This window comes from Chlorocebus sabaeus, chromosome 24 (assembly GCF_047675955.1).
Source record: "Chlorocebus sabaeus isolate Y175 chromosome 24, mChlSab1.0.hap1, whole genome shotgun sequence".
Classification (NCBI taxonomy): Eukaryota; Metazoa; Chordata; class Mammalia; order Primates; family Cercopithecidae; genus Chlorocebus; species Chlorocebus sabaeus.
The window spans coordinates 73149219-73167499 of NC_132927.1; the positions used below are offsets into that span (position 1 = coordinate 73149219).

Sequence of the window (18281 nt, forward strand, 5' to 3'; positions counted from 1 at the left end):
TGCTGGTTTCTTTGTGTTCTTAGTGGCCTGCTTTGAGGTGTTTTTAACCCTTCTTTGAAAAGATCTAGTTTGGTTTCCACAGAATGCTATAATCAATTGTAGCTATTCTTTGTTATCCTTGCTATCACATTGTTCCTCTCATTAACCCCCTTTTTAAAAATTAAACAACTTTAGTGAGATATAATTTACGTACCATACAATTCATTCATTAAAAGGTATAATTCAGTAGTTTTTAGTGTATGCACAGGACTGTAACCATCACCATAATCTAATTTTAGAATGCTTTCATCAGTGCTAAAAGAAACCCCCTACTCATTAACAGTCATTCTCCATTCCCTACCTGATCCCTAAGAAACCACGAATCGTTTTGTCTATAAATTGATCAATTCTGGAAATTTTACATAATTGGAATCATACAATATGTAGTCTTTTGTGACTGGTTTCTTAACGTATGTTCAGGGTTCATCCCTGTTGTACATGTGTTAATACCTTATTTCTTTTTATTGCTGGATAATATTCCGTTGTGTAGATGTACCAAATTTGATTTATCCATTCATCAGTTGAAGGACTTTGGGGTTGCTTTTACTCTTTGACTGTTATGAATAGTGCTGCTATGGACATTTATGTACAAGTTGTGTGAATATGTGTTTTCATTTCTCTTAAGTTTGCCTAGGTAATTCTTTAAGTTTTTTAGGGACTACCAAACTTTCCCAAAGTGGCTGTACTGTTTTATGTTCTTAGTAACAATATGTAAGGATTCAGATCTCTCTAGATCCTACCAAAACTTGTTACTGTCTTTTTGTTTATATCGTCCTAGTGGGTAGGAAGTGGTATCTCGTTGTGGTCTTGACTTTCATTTCCCTAACAGCTAATGATGTTGCACATCTTTTTGTTTGCTTGTTGGCCATTTATTTATCTGTTTTGGAGAAATGTCTGACCAAATCCTTTACCCATTTTTAAATTGACTTAGTTGTCTTTTTGAATTCATTAACCTTTTAATGTTCACTGTGATTTACTTTTAACTCAAAATGTTTTTTCTTTTTCTTCCATTTTGTTCAGAGACTCTTCCTTCTGTATTAAGCAGGATGGTTAAGAGGGTTTTCAAGCCCTTTTACATTTTCTTGGCAACAGGTTCCATTAGCAGCATACATACATGTGGATTACCTTAGACTGGAAAATGTACATCTACTGGTTATTAGAATAGATCATTTGTGGTTCATACTGGTTATATTAATAAACTGAACTCTGCTCTTTTCCCTACAAACCAGGGGGTAAAATGCCTGGCTTTGACTTTAATCCAAGCCTTTCATTTTACAGGTAAGGAAAAAAAAAAAACCTGGAGAAGTTAGGTCTCAAGGTCTTAAGTTCCCAACAGGGAGACCTGGACCATGACTTTAATTCAGCCCATTCTTAAGAACTATCAGTTGGTTTCACATCATGTGGCAGATATGTCAGAATGAAGGGATACCATGGTAAGACAGGGTCCCTGATTTGGAGATCCTGACAAACTGTTTCACAAGAGGTTGACATGTATACACAACTAATGGTTATACAGTATCACAATTGCTGTGAGTTGTGTACAAGGATGTATAGTCAGTCCAGTGCTCTTAACAGTGCTTGGTGCTGACTGGGATTTTTACCTTACTTTCTTTTGCATATAGGCAGAATTAGATTCTTGAGTAGTTGATTTTGTTTGGGTCATTTAGTAAGAAATGATAATACAAATGCTATCATTCAAACCCTGAGATTACAGAAGAAACAGACTTTAGAATCTTCAGGGTTTTGGACTAGAATCTAGAAGATAGTCTCATTAAGTGCACCATTATTATATATGTATTATTTTCTTAGCTTTTTTCATATATTCTTCAGTGGCTTATACATCAAGTTTTTTTCAACTAAATTTGTGTTAGTATATTAAAAAAAACTAAAAACTTTTCTGAAGACGTTTTATTTACATCAGTGATTTATTTCATTACTTTTGTCCTTTGGATTTTTGGAAGTCATATTTCTTTTCACTTGACAGAGTTAGGCCATGGGATATGTATTTATAGTAAGATGTAAGTATGTTTCGGTTTGATCTTTTATACTATTTTTATGGCATTTATATTTATGGCTATGTTATTAGTCATTAAAGCAAATGTTTTTCCACCTTAAGACTTCTTGTTTTGCACATGATTTATTCTGCAGTATGTGCTCTCTTTTAATTAGCAAAAAGGCATTTTTACAAAAATTACACTTTCCTTGCAACTTACTGGTTGTACGGCCATGGACAAATTATTTAATTTCCCTTATCCTTGGTTTCCTTATGTAATGATACAGTCAGTATCATTACACCTTTGTTTTACGGTTATCGTAAGAATTAGAGATGATGTGTTTAAATTACCCAGCATATAGCTTGCCACATAGATGCTTGAATATTGATGGTATTAATTGTAATATATTAGTTCATTTATACATAAGAGCTATAAATTCTAGTTAATGGTTAATTGATTCTTCGTGGTATGGATTACTCATTTAGGATTAATTGAGCAAAAATAAGTGATCATATTAATGTAAGAACTTGATGTCAATATTCATTTTCAGTTAGTTGTCTTTTAGAGACTGTAGTACGTTAAAGACTAGAGACTATTGCTGTTTAACCTATCTTTATCTTTAAAACATGAAGGTATGATCCTGTCTGCAGATTAAGGTATTGAGAGTTATTTTTCTATGTAGTCAATTGCAGTGTTTTAACTTGTGGCAGTTGATAGGGCTGACTGTGTTGATCCTGATGCTTTAGAAGCACTGGTAAATTCCAGACTAATATTGGAAAGAATTACTTGGCATTTTATTTACTAAAGTTCTTTTTGTTATTCATGAAGAATTCTTAAAAAATACCTCAATTGAAAAATTAATACATGTACACAACAATAAATTTAAACGGTATAAAAGAGCCAAGAATGAAAATTAAGCTTCACACCCTTAAGGCATCCTCTGCTACTAATTGATTATACAGCCTCCTAGTAATGTGCCGTATGTACACGCTTGGGGATACATTGTTGCACAGCTCCCAGGGGTGTGGTCATACATATTCAAGCGTATATGCAGCATATATATAATGGTCCTTTTATATAAATAGGAATGTTCTAATACAAGGTTCTTTCCTTGTATTTTTCACTTAATGATATGTCTTGGTGAATATTCCATGCCAAAGTATGTAGATCTACCTTATTTTTAAAACTGCATAATATTCCATTCTGTGGGTATGCCATGCTTCATTTAATATTATGTTGGTGCAAAAGTAATTGCGGTCTAACCTAAAAGTCCCCTCTTGATGGTAATTAAGGATCTTTCTAGTCTTTTATTGTATATAATGCTGCAGTAACCGTCCATGTATATTTGACAGTATGTGAGTATACCTACATGATAAATTACTGGAAGTGCATTTTGTGAACAAAAGGGAGTACGCATTTAAAATTTTGGTAATGCCAAATTGTTACGCCTTTTTCCTTATACTCTTACCAACCCAGTGCATTTTCTTATTTTTTGAATTTGACTAATATGATAACTAAAAAGTCATTTTAATCGTAGATTAAGTCTCATTGTAATTTTAATTTGCATTTTATTAATGAATGAAGCTGAGTCTATTTGTTATTGATTTCCAGGATATATTGTTAGTGAAAGAAATCATGGTGAAGAACAAGCTGTATAATATTCTGTCTCTCATCTCTCTTATCTGAAATGAGGGATGCAGATAAATGTATTTTATTTGTTATTTAAAAGGAGAAAACAGGAAGGCTAACCCCAAAACGAATGAAACCAGTTATTTGAGGGGAAAAATAATAAAGAGGGAGGGATAGAATCTAGGATTCTCTGAAAATACCTTATATGGTTTGGGCTTTGGAAATGTAAATGTTTTATACATTTAAAAAAGTTAAAGAGGAAAATATATCAGTTAAATATTTAGGTTGACATTGTTAGGAACCAAGGTTTTTAACAAATGAGAAAAAAAGCCAGGTGCAGTGGTTCGTGCCTTAATCCCAACACTTTGGGAGGCTGAGGTGGGAGGATCACTTGAGCTCGGGAGTTTGAGACCAACCTGGGCAACATAGCCAGACCTCGCTGTACCAGAAAAAAGAACAGAATAAAACAAATTAGTGGGCATGGTGGCACTGGTCTGTAGTCCCAGCTGCTTGGAAGGTTGAGGTGGGAGGATCGCTTAGGGCCGAGGCTGCAGTGAGCGGTGATTCTGCTATTGCACTCAGCCTGGGTGACAGAGTGAGACTCTGTCTGAAAAGAAAGAAAAAAAAAATCTTGTTGCTCTGTCCACTCAAAAAACCTAGAAATAATATCTTAGAGCCCAGATTTTGGTCTCTGAATACCATTTTCAACTAAAAGGGAATAATAGGGCCCCTTGTAGAAGTGGCTGATTGTAGGCTTGGGACAGGAAAATGTACAGAAGGAACCTGGAACATTTTGTACTAGGAAAGCAAGGAAAAGCTCCATGACTGGTAGGGTTGTATCAGAAAACAGTGGCCAAATTGAAGGGGCGCCCATTGGCCAGTGGGAAAGAAAAAAATGAGCAGCCCCTGACGTTCAGAAGCCTCACGTCTAGGCCATGTTCTCCTACTAAACATGAGCGGTCTCACAGAATACTTTCAACAAAGTTTCTCCGAGATCATGATAAAATGAGGCAAAGCATAGACGAAAACCAAGGCCACTGTGCCACTTGTGAAATACTTAGCCAAAATGAATGACTGCTGCTTCTTTACCCATTACAGTTTTATCTTCATTCTCAGCTCCCTTCCCTTAGGTAAGATTTATTGAGATACGTAACCACAGAATTACCCTATTTCCTCACAGCATCCAATGTAGAGAAACCCCTCCTTTCTCTACATTGGATGTAGAGGGGAATTTGGGGGAAGACCCTCCCCCAAATTACCAAACTGAGGGCCAAAGTGTGTAATAGATTTTAACATCTTCTAACTGAGATGCCCCATGGTGCCCTGTGGTGTGTGTTCTCACTCACTGCAAGGAGTAATATGCCTGTCTTGTTTAATTATAGGTATATTCCTGGTGGTCTTGGCTGAAGGTCATTGATAATAGGTAGAGTAACTTGAGCAACAATATCAGTAACAAAAAATACAAGGGAACAGATTAAGTGACAGTATAGGGTCAATCAGTAAAATTCAAAATGGGAAATTTTACAGGACAGATGACAAGAGGAAGGGCAAAAAAGAGGACAGTGGCACTCAAAGAGACTCAAAGACATATCAGCCAGATGCATTGACTAGTATTTGGGTCCTGAGTCAAAGTAAACTGTTGGAAGACATCCTTTGAGACAATTGGATAAATTTGAACACTTCTTATTGGATGACATTAAGGAATTACTGTTAATTTTGTTAGGTGTGGCAATAATGTGTAGTGGCTTTATTTTTAAAAAGTACCTGTTAAAAGTATTTACATATGAAATGATGTGTTGTCTGAAGCTTGCTTTAAAATAATCTTGGAAGGGGTTAGTAGAAACAAACAAATTGGCCATGTGTTGTTGATAGTTGTTGAAAATAGCTGATGTTTCGGTGGGCACTCATTATATCGCTTCTCTACTTTGTATGTATTTGAAAATTCTTCTAAGGAGAAGTTTTTGTCTTTAAAGTCATATTTATTTCTTTTTCTGTGAGTGTGCCTCTTCCTTTTCTTCCATTTTTCTGTTGGGCTTCAGTCTTATAATTTAAAGGGTTCTTTAAAGACTAAGAAGATTTGCCTTTAGTCATATGTTTTGCAGATAATTTTAATTTGTCTTTTGAACTTGTGTTTGGCGTTTTTTTTAACCTGTGGAGAATTTCTATTTTTATTTTGTTAAATTTATCGGTTTTCTTTATGGCTTGAGTGTTTTGTGTGTTGTTTGGAAAAATTTTCTTGCCTCTGAGATTCTGAAAAGCTCTTTCATGTTTTCATGAATTTTTTAAATGACCACAGTACATTTCTGTTATACTTTATTTAGTCACCTTAATTTCCTTTTAGAGTATTTGGAAATATTCTCCCATAGAGCCCTGCCCCAAGACTATATAGGGAAAAATGTTGTTCAGTAGCTGTTCTATCAGATCTATTGATAGATTATTTATATAGTGAACATCCAGAGAATTAATTGTAAAAGTTTGCTCATTAATTTTGTTCCCTAAATAGAATGAATGAGAAATCTATTTACCAAATTTTGAAAATATGCTAAGTGTTATGTAAAAGTATTAGCTATATAGTTCACAGTTTCTAATTTTAGAAGAGTTTCAGTGTTTGCTTTATATAAAGAAGCATTCATTTGAGCTCTTCTCATAGGCCATAGGGTCAAGAAGCCAGGTGTCACCCCTCTTTGAAGTTGACATCTTTTGGCTTGCTCCTCTCCTAGGTCTGACTCTTAGATAGGCAGAACAGTGATTCTGTTTTCTAATCTCTGTAGGAATGGATGTTACTGTAGTGTCTTCATCACTTTTGGTTCTGGGAGACCTGTTGAGACCCAGGAATGGATCCTTCCACCTACTGTCTCAAAAGTCAGAAACAGAAATACAGCTAAGGCTTCATGGAATTCTTCCCTTGTAGGGGAAAGTGGTAGCAGTGAGGTATCTTGGGCTTGTGTTTGCAAATGTACCACACTGTGCATTCTCAGTTGAAAACTAACTCTCCAGTTAGTGTTTCTCTTTTTTTAAGGAATAAAAGTTGAGAAAGTGCATTTGATACTATATTTTAAGCATTTTACTCACTATACCAAAACATTTTATAACCTAACATTAATCGCTTTTCTAATACAAGTAAAAAAATTTCTGACTGGGAAGAAATTTTTTCTTCTCTGAAGATAGCCACTTTCTTTTTCAGAGTTAGAAACGTGAGTCTTCACCTAGTTCTTTCCAGCTTAGGTGTGAAAACATAACTAGTGTGACAATTGCTGCTAAAGATTGTATCACAGTTTGAGTTTAGCTTAACGTTTTTCAGGGATAAATCTATGAATTTATGGGATCAGTATCTCTGGAGGTTCACTTCTATATTCTCATGGTTTGTTGTGTTATATTTTGACACTTACTTTTTTTTTAATGTTATAAAGGCACCATATAGCCATGAATTTTTTTTATACTTTTATTGATATGCATAATTCTCCTCTGAGTGAAACCTGGGGACTGATTGGTTGTTCCTAACAGGAACCCGGGGCAGTTTCCGTAGGTTTTTTATGTTTAGTGATTTTGGTCATAAGTGAATTTTAATATCTAATGAATATCCTTACAGTTCTGTCTCAATCATAGGATTTGTGGGATCAAAATGAAGAAAATGTATGAGGACCCTCCGTGTCACTGGGAAGCGGCTTTATAAACTTAAGATTCTGTATTTTATTTTTCAGATGATTTCTTAGCACTAATCAAATGCATTAATCAACTTCTGATTAGCTGGCTCATTTATAAGAGGATTGTCTTTAGATGTATTGCTTTCAAATTGTTCCTGATGTAATTTAGCAAAGGAGGTGATGGAGTTCTTTGTTGACCGATTATCTTTCGTTTGATTTTACTCTGACTTACTGTAGTTTGGCAGGAGGCCAGTTATACCCAAATATGTAATTACTTCTTAATTCCAAATAAGTTTGAAATATAAATGAGTCATTTTGTCTTAGGGATATGATGGGATAGGAAAAAAGCAGTGTTTTTGGCTCCTCCTGAATCACTCATGAATTTATTTTTTACCCAGCTTCTAAAATGACCTGGAAAGGTCTTTTATTAAAATTCTCAAATATAATAGACTTGTATGTAATAGAGCAATTAAAGTGAAAATGAATGACTTAATGAAGAAAGTAAGATGTACCAGAATATCTAGGTCAGTGGGTCAGTCTGTGCATCACAGTACCCCGTGTAGCATGAAAATATAAAGGTGCTGGGGCTGTTGCGGAGTAGGGCCTTTATTGTTCCAAAGTTCCACTGATAATTAGGTTGGTGCAGAAATAATTGCAGTTTTGGACTATGAATTTTAAATCATTATAACTAGGCTCAAACACATCTTTATTTATCAAAAATAGGAACCATTACAATCAACACATTTTGCCAGTGAGAAATAAGTTAGTTTATTCCTGTAGTGTAAAAATCCATGTTTTGGGATTTGATGAACTCTTGGAAAGCATTTTCTGCATCCTGCTGGTTGTGCAAGTGTTTTCCCTGCAAAAAGTTGTTGATATGCTTGAAGAAGTGGTAGTTGGCTGGTGAGAGGTCAGGTGAATATAGCGAATGAGACAAAACTTTGTAGCCTAATTCATTCAACTTTTGGAGTGTTGGTTGTGTGACGTGCGGTCGGGCTTTGTCCTGGAGAAGAATTGGGCCTTTTCTGTTGACAAATGCTAGCTGCAGGTGTTGTAGTGTTTGATTGCAGTGTTTGATTGCAATGAGATGAGTTGCATCTCATTGATTTGCTGAGCATACTTCTCCGATGTAATGGTTTCACCAGCATTCACAAAGCTGTACCAGATTAGACTGGCAGCAGACCATCAAACAGTGACCATGACTTTTTGGTGCAAGTTTGGCTTTGGGAAGTGCTTTGGAGTGTCCTCTCAGTCCAACCACTAAGCTTGTTGTCACTGATTGTTGTATAAAATTCACTCTTCATCACTCTGTGATCGAGAAATGGTTCATTGTTTGTAGAATAAGACAGGATGACACTTCAAAATGATGATTTTTTTTTTATTTTTGCTCAGCACTTTTGGAGCTTTTTCACCTTTCCAATTTGCTTCAAATACTGAATGACTGTAGAATGGTCAACGTTGAGTTCTTCGGCAACTTCTCATGTAGTTGTAAGAGGATCAGCATCGATGATTGCTCTCAGTTGATCATTGTCAACTTCCAATGGCCAGCCACTACACTCCTAATCTTCATGCCTCTCATTTCCTTTGAAAAACTTCTTGAACCACACTGCACTGTATGTTTGTTACCAGTTCCTGGGCCAAATGCGTTGTTGATGTTGTGAGTTGTCTCCGCTGCTTTACAACCCATTTTGGACTCGAATAAGAAAATCGCTTAAATTTGCTTTTTGTCTAACATCATTTCCATAGTCTAAAATAAACAAAATAATCAGCAAGCAATAAGTCATTAGCCAAAAAAACATAAAGTGAGAAATGCCCATTAAAAGGGTGTATAACATAACTACGTTTGTTTAAGAATGTATTCCAATATCAAACAGCAAATTCCAACAATGCAAAAACCATAATTATTTTTGCACTAACCTAATAATTTTAATGTATAGTTAAGATAGATGTTACTGCCTTAGATGATGGAGCGTTACGCATTTGGCTTTATAATTTTGTTCTGAACTTCCTGGCATTCATTGCAAAAGAGGTAACGGGAGTTTCATAGCTCTTGATATCTTAAACACTTGCATCGTTGGAAGAGACTTTTTTCACTACCATGAACCTGAGAGGGTTTGATTTTGTAGATGTCTACAACTGTTCACTATCTTTAATAAATACTTTTATTAAAGGCTTCAGAAACATTCTTTCTCTGGGAAGTTTTTTATTGATCCTTGTTTGAAGCTGATATATCATAACTGTGTGACGCTGTTTCTGCATATAGGTGAATGCAGCTTTTTGAGACTAAAGGTTTGAATTTCCAGCCCCTAGCACAGTTCCTGGCACATATTTTGGAGGTATTTTACAAATGTTTTTGGAAAAATGGAGTTCAAGTGTTTAATTTCCTGGCGAACTAAATTGCTATAAAGAGAGCTTAGAAAGTCTAGAGTAAGAGATGATTAGCATGCTTCCTAGACCATCTGTCACTAATACCAATTGTTTCTACTTGGCACTGCAGACGTGTTTTTTGAGGGGGAGGGCAGCTTGTGTAAAGTTAAAAAAAAAACAAAACAAAGTACCGGAACCCTTAGGTTATTCTGTACCCCTCTGTTTAGTGGCTAAAAAGTCATTGCTGTCTTCTAAAACACATTGACATTCTTATTATTCAGTAAAGATAAATGCAATTATTGCTTTTTCCAATAGCAGTACAATTGTAACTGGTAGCTGTTTCTGCCTTGCCACCTTACAATCTATTCTTGATGCATCAACCGGAGTGATCCATTCAAAGTGCAAGTCAGAACATGTCACTCCTCTGCTCAGGACCTTCCAAGATTTCCCCACTCAGAGTTGAAGTCGAAGTCCTTACAATAGCCTGAGTGTTGGACATGTTCTTCACCTCTGTGCTGCTTTACATTTGACCCCAGCCATTGCTCTCCCCTGGCTAATTCTTCCTTAGCTGCCCCAGTCCCCTTGCTGTTTCTAGAACAAGCTGGGCATGTTCTTGCCTTAACACCTTTGTAGTCGCTCCTCCCTCTATAGGGATGCTCTTCCTATAGAGCATGTGTGTGGCTAGATTCTCTCACATTTTTTTTTTCTTTAACAAGTTTTTGCTTAAATGTCACTTTCTTGTGAGGCTTTACCAGACCATCTTTTTAAATTTCATTCCCTTCCACCCCCAACTCCCTGTCCCTGCTTTTTTTTTTTTTGTCCTTAGCCCTTATACCATTGGACATATGACATGTTTTAATTTTTTAAAAATTATTTTTCTCTACTGAATAAAATATAAGCTCCATGAAGGCAGGGGTTTTTGTCTGCTTTGTTCACTCTTTATTCTTGTCTTGTAGAACAGTTCCTGCACAGAGTATGCTGTCAATAATTATTGTTGAGTAAACAAATTAAGCAGGGAGTATATGTTGTAATAATGTAGAATTCCAGTGGGACTCAGTATTGTTTTTATTTTAAACTTTAAGAAGGGTGTAGCATGGTAAAAGTTTTTATATTGTCAAAATTTTTTTTTGCAAACCATTCACTCTAATAGCACTACTAAATTACTGATATTTACATTAAAGGGAGAGTAGGGTCTAGTCCTATTCTCTACTTTTTAGAAACAGAATTTGATTCATTGCAAAACCGTTCCTATCTTGAGGTGACTTGTGACAGAGGCACTTAACATTTTGGATTTGTATCAAGCTTATATAGTTTATAGATGGAATGTATTTTAAGAATGGACTTAGCAAAAGTATATTAGCAAAAAATATAACAAATGTAAAAACTTTGGTGAGAATTAAGTCAGCAGGAGAATTTTTCTTGACTCAGGTGTTCAGCATATGATTTTTAATTTGGTTGAAGTGTTGTGAATTACAATGCAAATATACAGCAAGTTCCAAACGTTGTAGAAATACGTTTACCCTGTGGTGAAATTCAGAGTCCTGACAGTGGCCTTCAGGACCCTACTTGATCTCTTGCTCCTGTGCTAACTTTTGGGACTTGATCTCCTGCTTCCCCCTTACTCACGCCACACCAGCCACACTGGCATTCTTACTCTTTGGTTGCCAGGTATGCTCTTACCTTAGGGTCTTTGCACAACTCATCCCTCCGCTTATACTCTCTGCCCAGATACTCACATGGTCCTCTCCCTCAACTCCTTCAAGTCCTTGTTCCGATGAGCAAAGTCCTTTCAGAGGAGGCTGAACATGACCACTCTGTTTAACACTGCAAGCTTTCCCCTTCCACCTTCTACTCGCTATCCTCTATCTCCCTTTACCTGCTTTATGTTTTTAAAACATGACTGCATTTTCTGAAATACTAGGTAACATGCATTATTTGTTCTTTTTATCTGTCTCTTCCTGAAATAATGTGTCAAAAGAGCAGGAATTTTGTTTTGTTCCTTGAGGTATAGCAAGTGCCTAGAACAGTGCTTGGCACATTGTAGATTATCAGTGACTATTTGTAGAGTGAATGAATGAACAGATTATGTCATTACCCCTTCTTCATGAATTTACATGATCCACAGTTAACATTATTGCTATGATAACTAGTAGATTTATGTAATTAGCATCTATAAGAATAACCTCTGAAAAAAATACCAATTGTAATGCTTTTCCAATTGTGTGTGTATGGGAGGAGGAATGACTCTGTAGTCACCAGGAACATGTTGGTATTATCTTGATTCAACTTAATTTCTGCCTTTTTAATCTGCTGCATCTAGAAACTGTTTTTTAAAAAATTGTGATAAGGAACAGAAGATTTCCCATCTTAACCATTTTGAAGTGTATACAGTTCAGTAGCGTTAAGTGTATTCATATTGTTGTGAAGCAGATATCCAGAACTTAATTTTGCAAATTCGAAACTCTATATACCACTAAACAACAACTCTCATTTCTCCCTCCCTCCAGCCTCTGGCACCCATTCTGCCTTCTGTTTCTGTGAATTGCACTACTTTAGGTACTTTGTATAAATGGAATCATACAGTATTTCTCTTTTTGTGCCTGGCTTATTTCACTTAGCATAACTGTCCTCAAGATTCATCTGTGGTGCAGTGTGTGTCAGAATTTACTTCTGTTTTTCAAGGCTGAATAATGTTCCATTGTATATACATGCCACATTTATTCATTCATCTGTCAATGGACACTCAGGTTGCTTCCACCTCTTGCTATTATTGTGAATAGTGCTGCTGTGCACATGGGTGTACAGATACCTCTTTGAGACTACAGACTTTTTCCTAGAGATCTGTTAACTTAAAGGAATAAACATCAATTATTTTTTCAAATAAATGTCCTGAATTTCCAAAGATCTTAATTTTATTTAGTAGCACATTTTAAAATATATAATTTATTTTCACGTAATAAAATTTGTATTTTGGTGTAAGCTGTGGAAATGTAGGTGGTCTGCTTTTGTAACATGATAAAACCCTGGAAAACTGTATATGATAAAGTGGAACAAGCTGCCTGAACGAAAAAGCTCATTTCATCTTGAAAGAAGAATGTACTGTATTCCTCAAATTGCCTAGGACTGTGAGTAACCTAAATGGTAGGCTGGAATCCAGGATACTACTGTATTTTGAAAGCAAAGGGAAGAGAATGTTTCAAGAAAGAAAGAATGAACAGTGTTGAGTACTTCTGGGCAGGCAAATGAGATGATTCAGTGTCAGCTAGATTTCATAACATGGAGGTCACTGGTGACCTTAGCAAGGGTTAGAGAGGAATCATGAAGGCGGATCTCGGATGGAGTGAGTTGGATGAGTAGGAGAAGGGAGGTATTGACACGTACAGACGATTATTGAAACATTTAGCACTGAAAGGGAAAAGAAAGGATGATAGCAGAGGGGGATTAAAAACATTAATTTTTTAAAATGACAGAGCCATAAGCATTTTTAAAAGCTGATGGGAAAGATCTAGTTGACGGAGACATTGAATATATGAGAGAAGGATTAATGAATAGCGTAAGTCTTGACAAGGTTTTAGGGGATGGGATCCAAAGCAAAGGTGAAGGACTTGATGTTTGATGGGAGAAGGATAATTTCTTTCAATGTGATAGGAGATAAGGAAGCTGGGATTGGCTTGAAGTGGGTGCAGGTGGTTTGTAGGAGTGACTCTTAGAAAGATAGGGAATTCCCATCTGAAGTTTCTGTTTTCTGTCTAAACTGGAGTAGGTCATCTGTTGATAATTATGGCTGAGGATGGGGAATTAGAGTTTGGGGAAGAAGAGAGTTCGACATAGTCATTGTAGAGGGTGGTTGCTGGACTTTTGAGGAATGACATTGTCCTTTGCAGTTGGGTGATGTATATTAAGCATAAAGTTAGACATCCGGTAGTAGGGGAAAAAATACTAACTTAACTTTTTTGCTGTTTAATATTTTGAATTTAGTGAATTCCTAACTACAGTGTATTGTGACTAAGACATTTCTCATATACCAGGAGCTGATAAGCTTATAGGGAACAGTTATTTATCACATTCAATAAGAGGTACAAACAGTACTGAACTTCAGAGGTCATATTTGACTTCAGAAGAGATAGGTCTTTAGGTATGGGGAACTGTCAATCAGTGTATAAGGAGAGGTTATATGAGAGAAAAGGCTTTGTGCTGGGAAGAATAGAGATAAAAATATGTTGGTTCTATATTAATGGAATGGTGGGGTCCAGTTTGTCCAGAATTATCCTTGAATCAGAATGTCTCTATACAATATAAAACATATCAAAGAAGTTTATGACTTTAAAGAAAATTTCATAAAAATATATGACCCCCTAAAGGAGTTTACATGCATAACTATTTTAGGGAAAATTTATGAGTAGTCATTCAGTGTATAACGAGCTTTATTCAGCATTGTAATTTTCCAGTTTGGGTATGATAAATTCATAGAGCTCATTAAGTGTAAGTGTCATTGTTGTGATTCATTCAAGCCTTTTTCCTCTCTTCAGCAGAAGGTTAAAAAAAAAATTCCAAATTTGAATCCAGGACTTGAAAAATGCCAGTTGTCTAAATACAGTACCATATTGTGATAAATATAGCTATTGAAATTTTAAAAAATCTATTCACAAAACTTTGTTTTAATATTCATAGCAGAACTTTTTTTGGAATGTTATCTGAAAAACAGAGGACCATTTTATCATCAGAGCTGACTATTAATTAGGGTATTGTTGCAGATATAAAAGTTGATCTGCCACTGAAATTCTATTTGAATATGTATAGTTCCAAGCTTGCTTTGTGTATTTAATAACTTTAGTACCATAATTACTCTGTTTACAATTAAATTTTGGTGAATATGCTAATATGGAATATACCAATGAGTGATTTCAGCAAAGGGCAGTATTGATTTGCATCTTGATGTGCTTTTCAGTTGCATCTGCATTTCATTTAATATCAAAGGAAAAGAAGTGGTCAGATTATGTAATGCTAAACTTTTTTTTTCTTTGAAACCTCTCTGTTGCATTGGCTACTATAAAAGTAGATTTGCATAGAGTCAGAGGGGCTGAAATTATGTGGGAAGATTTAATTTTGTTAAAGTTTGTGCCTTTCAATGTATTCATTAATAGAAACCTTAATGCAAGCATTGGTTTCATTATTAGAAGAAACCTATAATGTACTAAAGCAATTGTTTAATTTGAATTAGTATTTTAAGTTCTTCAGAAAACTCACTAACTTACTGAAGCAAATACTTGTGATTATGTTATTTCTTTGAGCAGGGACTTCTGGTTTTAAATAATTCCTCTTCTTTTAAGAAATTGCCCGAAAGCAACAAGGAGATTGAAACACAGTGGTTTCATATTCTCAGAAACTGAGAAGCTTCTGTAGCCCTTAACCAGAAAATAAGGAGCTGCCAAATGCAGTGAAGGTCAAATAGGGTATGGGAGGATGCTGAAAGGGAACCTGAGACACGGATGTCAGAAAAGCTGGCAGAATTGTGTTCTCGAAAGAAAGTGGCACACCCTGAGAGGCACGTTAATAAGCCTTTGTCTGGGAGAACAGGAATAGGTGTTGGCAGGCAGGGGCACTAGGGAACTTTATGGTATGATGAAAATGTTCTCTGTCTGGTGGTCGCACAAGTGTACGTACATTTGTAAAATTTTATCATTTTACACTTGTGCAAGTTAGTAATTTATCGCCTCTCACCTCCAAATTCACCCCTTTTTTTCTCTGTTTATATACTTGAGCTAGATCTTTTAAATATTTTTTCTTTTCCTGAACAGTGTTAGGTTTTGTCAGTAGAAGGTGAGGAAGGGATACTGCAACACTTAGCAGAGGAAGGGCTTCTCTTGTTGCAGTGTGCTTGTTTTTTTGTTCATTTGTTTGTTTTTCTTACTCTCTTAAGGTGTGGCTGTCAGCTCTGCTTACTCTCCTGTAAGCTTCATTAGCACCCTGGTAGGCAGCTTGTCGCTCCTAACAGTGTCTCGTGGGCAGCAGATTCCTGTGGATCAGCTCTAGCCCACTGGCCCTGCAGAGAACTACCCTACCACGCAATGGGTCACTGCCACTGTCTGTCCAGTGAAGTTTTCCTTTCTTGGGCACTTTCCCTTAACCTTGGAGACAGTAACTGCTCCCTACATTTGCTAGTTCCATATTCCTTCAAGTTTTCTTTTACGTCTGTTAGCACTTGACAACTTTTTACAGATTAATAATTTTTTATCTTACATTTTCTTGTTTAATTGTGTGTTTTCTAGCTCCTGAATGAACACTGTTATAACACACTTGTGATTTGTGTACCTTACTTACTGTTTTAATTTTACATAAATAAACAGGATGAAATATTAAGTATACTTCTTGATTACTTTCTATAACATGAACCAATTGTTTAAAACACCAAGATTGGGATATAGAATGCTACCAGATCCCTAGGAACCTTCCACCTCCAGCCATTTCTTCTGACTCTTAGTCCCCAAAGTGATATCTGCTGTTTGACTTGTATCACTATTGATTTGTTTTATTATTGAAATTCATATAAATGGAATATAGTATGTACTCTTCTGTCTGGTGCTGCTTTTTCTTAACACAGTGTTTGGTATGTTCATCCGTCTTACTATATTCATTTTCCTGTTGATGGACATACAGGTTTCCAGTTTGTGGCTGTTTTGAATAAAGCTGTTACTGTCATTCTTGTACCTGTCTTTGGGTGGACATGTACATGCATAGAAGTTGAATTGCTGCATCAGTTAGCAGGTACTGCCAAATGAATTTTCAAAATGATTGAAACAGTATACAGTGTAGAATTCTGCTTATTCCACCTCCTTACCAACACTTTGTAGTGTCAGACTTTCACAATTGAAGTCTTCAAAACCTTAAGGAATAGATCAAATGCTGGTTAAACTCCTTAGATTGTGGTAAAGGAAGAAAAGCTTCCAAAATCTTGTTATGAAGTGAGCATAATATTGATACTAAAACAGATAAATGTAGCAGAAAAAGTAAACTACAGACCAGTCTTATGAATATCAGTCTTGTCTACAGCTATACCACCCTGAATGTGCCCAATCTCATCTGAATATGAGTCTTGTTCCTAAATAAAATATCAAATAGAATTCAGCAGCACACTAAAAAAATTGTAACTGCCACCAAGTATAATTTTTTTTTTCTAGGAAGGTTGTGTTAAATAGAGAGTGTGTGGTATACCAGCTGTATTTAAGTCTTTTGTGTTTCTCAAGATGTTAAAAGATAAGTATTGAACAAATATTTATTAATACACTACCATTGGCCCTGCTTATACCTGACTGAAGCAGCCCCCGAGGACTGACAGGGCCATTGGTTGCCTGAGGCCACCTGAGATTATAGGGGCCAGCAAGAGCAAGAGGGAATCCTTCACATCTTTTTCCATTAGAAGCCACAGGAGGGAGTTTCATTTAGATACATTTTGAAGAAGTATTTCTGTCATAGTGGCCTCGTGCAGAGCAACTGAATATATTTTAGTGACTTCTTAACGTTTATGCGGAGATTTAGATGTGAGGGAAGTTTTAACCTAAGCACAAGGTTAGTTTCAAATGCTAGTTCATAAATCTGATTTTTTTTCTATTTTTCTTTTTTGCAAAGAAACTGGTAATCTAGAATGTACATGTGAACAACTTTATATGAATATTTTTTGTACTTGGTTAGTTGAGTTGGTATGATGTGTTATATTTAAGTTCTTTAAACACTGGATTTCTTTAATGTATATTGACTGAGGAAAAGAAAGAAAACAAAGCTGGATATCCATTTGGAAAAAGCTGGACTTCTCCTTCATATCTTATACCAAAATAGGTGTAAACAGATCAAAATGTTAACCAGCAAAATATGAACCGTAAAATAACCCAAAGAAAACATGGGATATTAAAAAAATATAATTTGACTGGAGGAGGTCTTTCTAAGGGTAACATGAAATCCAAAGCAAAAAATAAACAGTGCCCCAAAATAAATAGTTACTAATATATATATTGGGAAGACTCTTTGCAAGACACAGAGGTACTCTGTTTAATATGCAACATATAAGATGTGCCTGGAAATAAAAAGCAAGACTAATAATTCGAAAGAAAAATGGGCAGAGGTTACTAGTAGTTTACAGGAAATGAAATACAGATTTTGCTTAGGAGTGTTTTCTTTTACTTTTTTTTTGAGAGGGAGGTGAGAATGCCCTGGGCAGGCTCGTTGAGTATGAGAAAATTTCCAGTTTTGATCCCTTGGTGATTATTAATTATAGGAGCAATAATCATTTTGTTAAGGAACCTGGTTTCTTTTCATGGGAAGTGGTATTTCAAGAATACAATTTGTGTGCTAGGGATGCTCTTTGCTGCTGGGTTGATTATTGTTTCTAAGCTTTTTAGCGAATGGGGCTAGGAAATACAAAGATGTGTTTCTGTGTATGTGATTATTTTAGAGATACTTTCTGAACTAAAAATATTTCTGAGTACAGCATTTTGAACTTTACCTCTTCTGTCTTTTGTCTCCGTCTTTTTCTTCCATATCTGAATCCTGATTTTTAGGGACACAAGGGAATGGTAGAATAATAATATCACATACTTAGTCATTTGCATCATTC

General features: G+C 35.7%; 1 protein-coding gene across 4 annotated transcripts in view; it reads left to right on the forward strand.

Moving 5' to 3' along the window:
* The window catches only part of VRK1 (VRK serine/threonine kinase 1), an 84426-nt gene that overhangs the window by 14193 nt on the left and 51952 nt on the right, over window positions 1-18281 (forward strand). The window contains exon 1 of one of the 4 annotated variants that reach the window (XM_037984474.2): window positions 16419-16438. The exons of the other annotated variants lie outside the window; for them this stretch is intronic. The gene's annotated coding sequence lies outside the window, so the exon portion shown is untranslated. Of the gene's footprint in view, window positions 1-16418; window positions 16439-18281 lie in introns of those variants that run through there. 4 annotated transcript variants of the gene reach the window in all.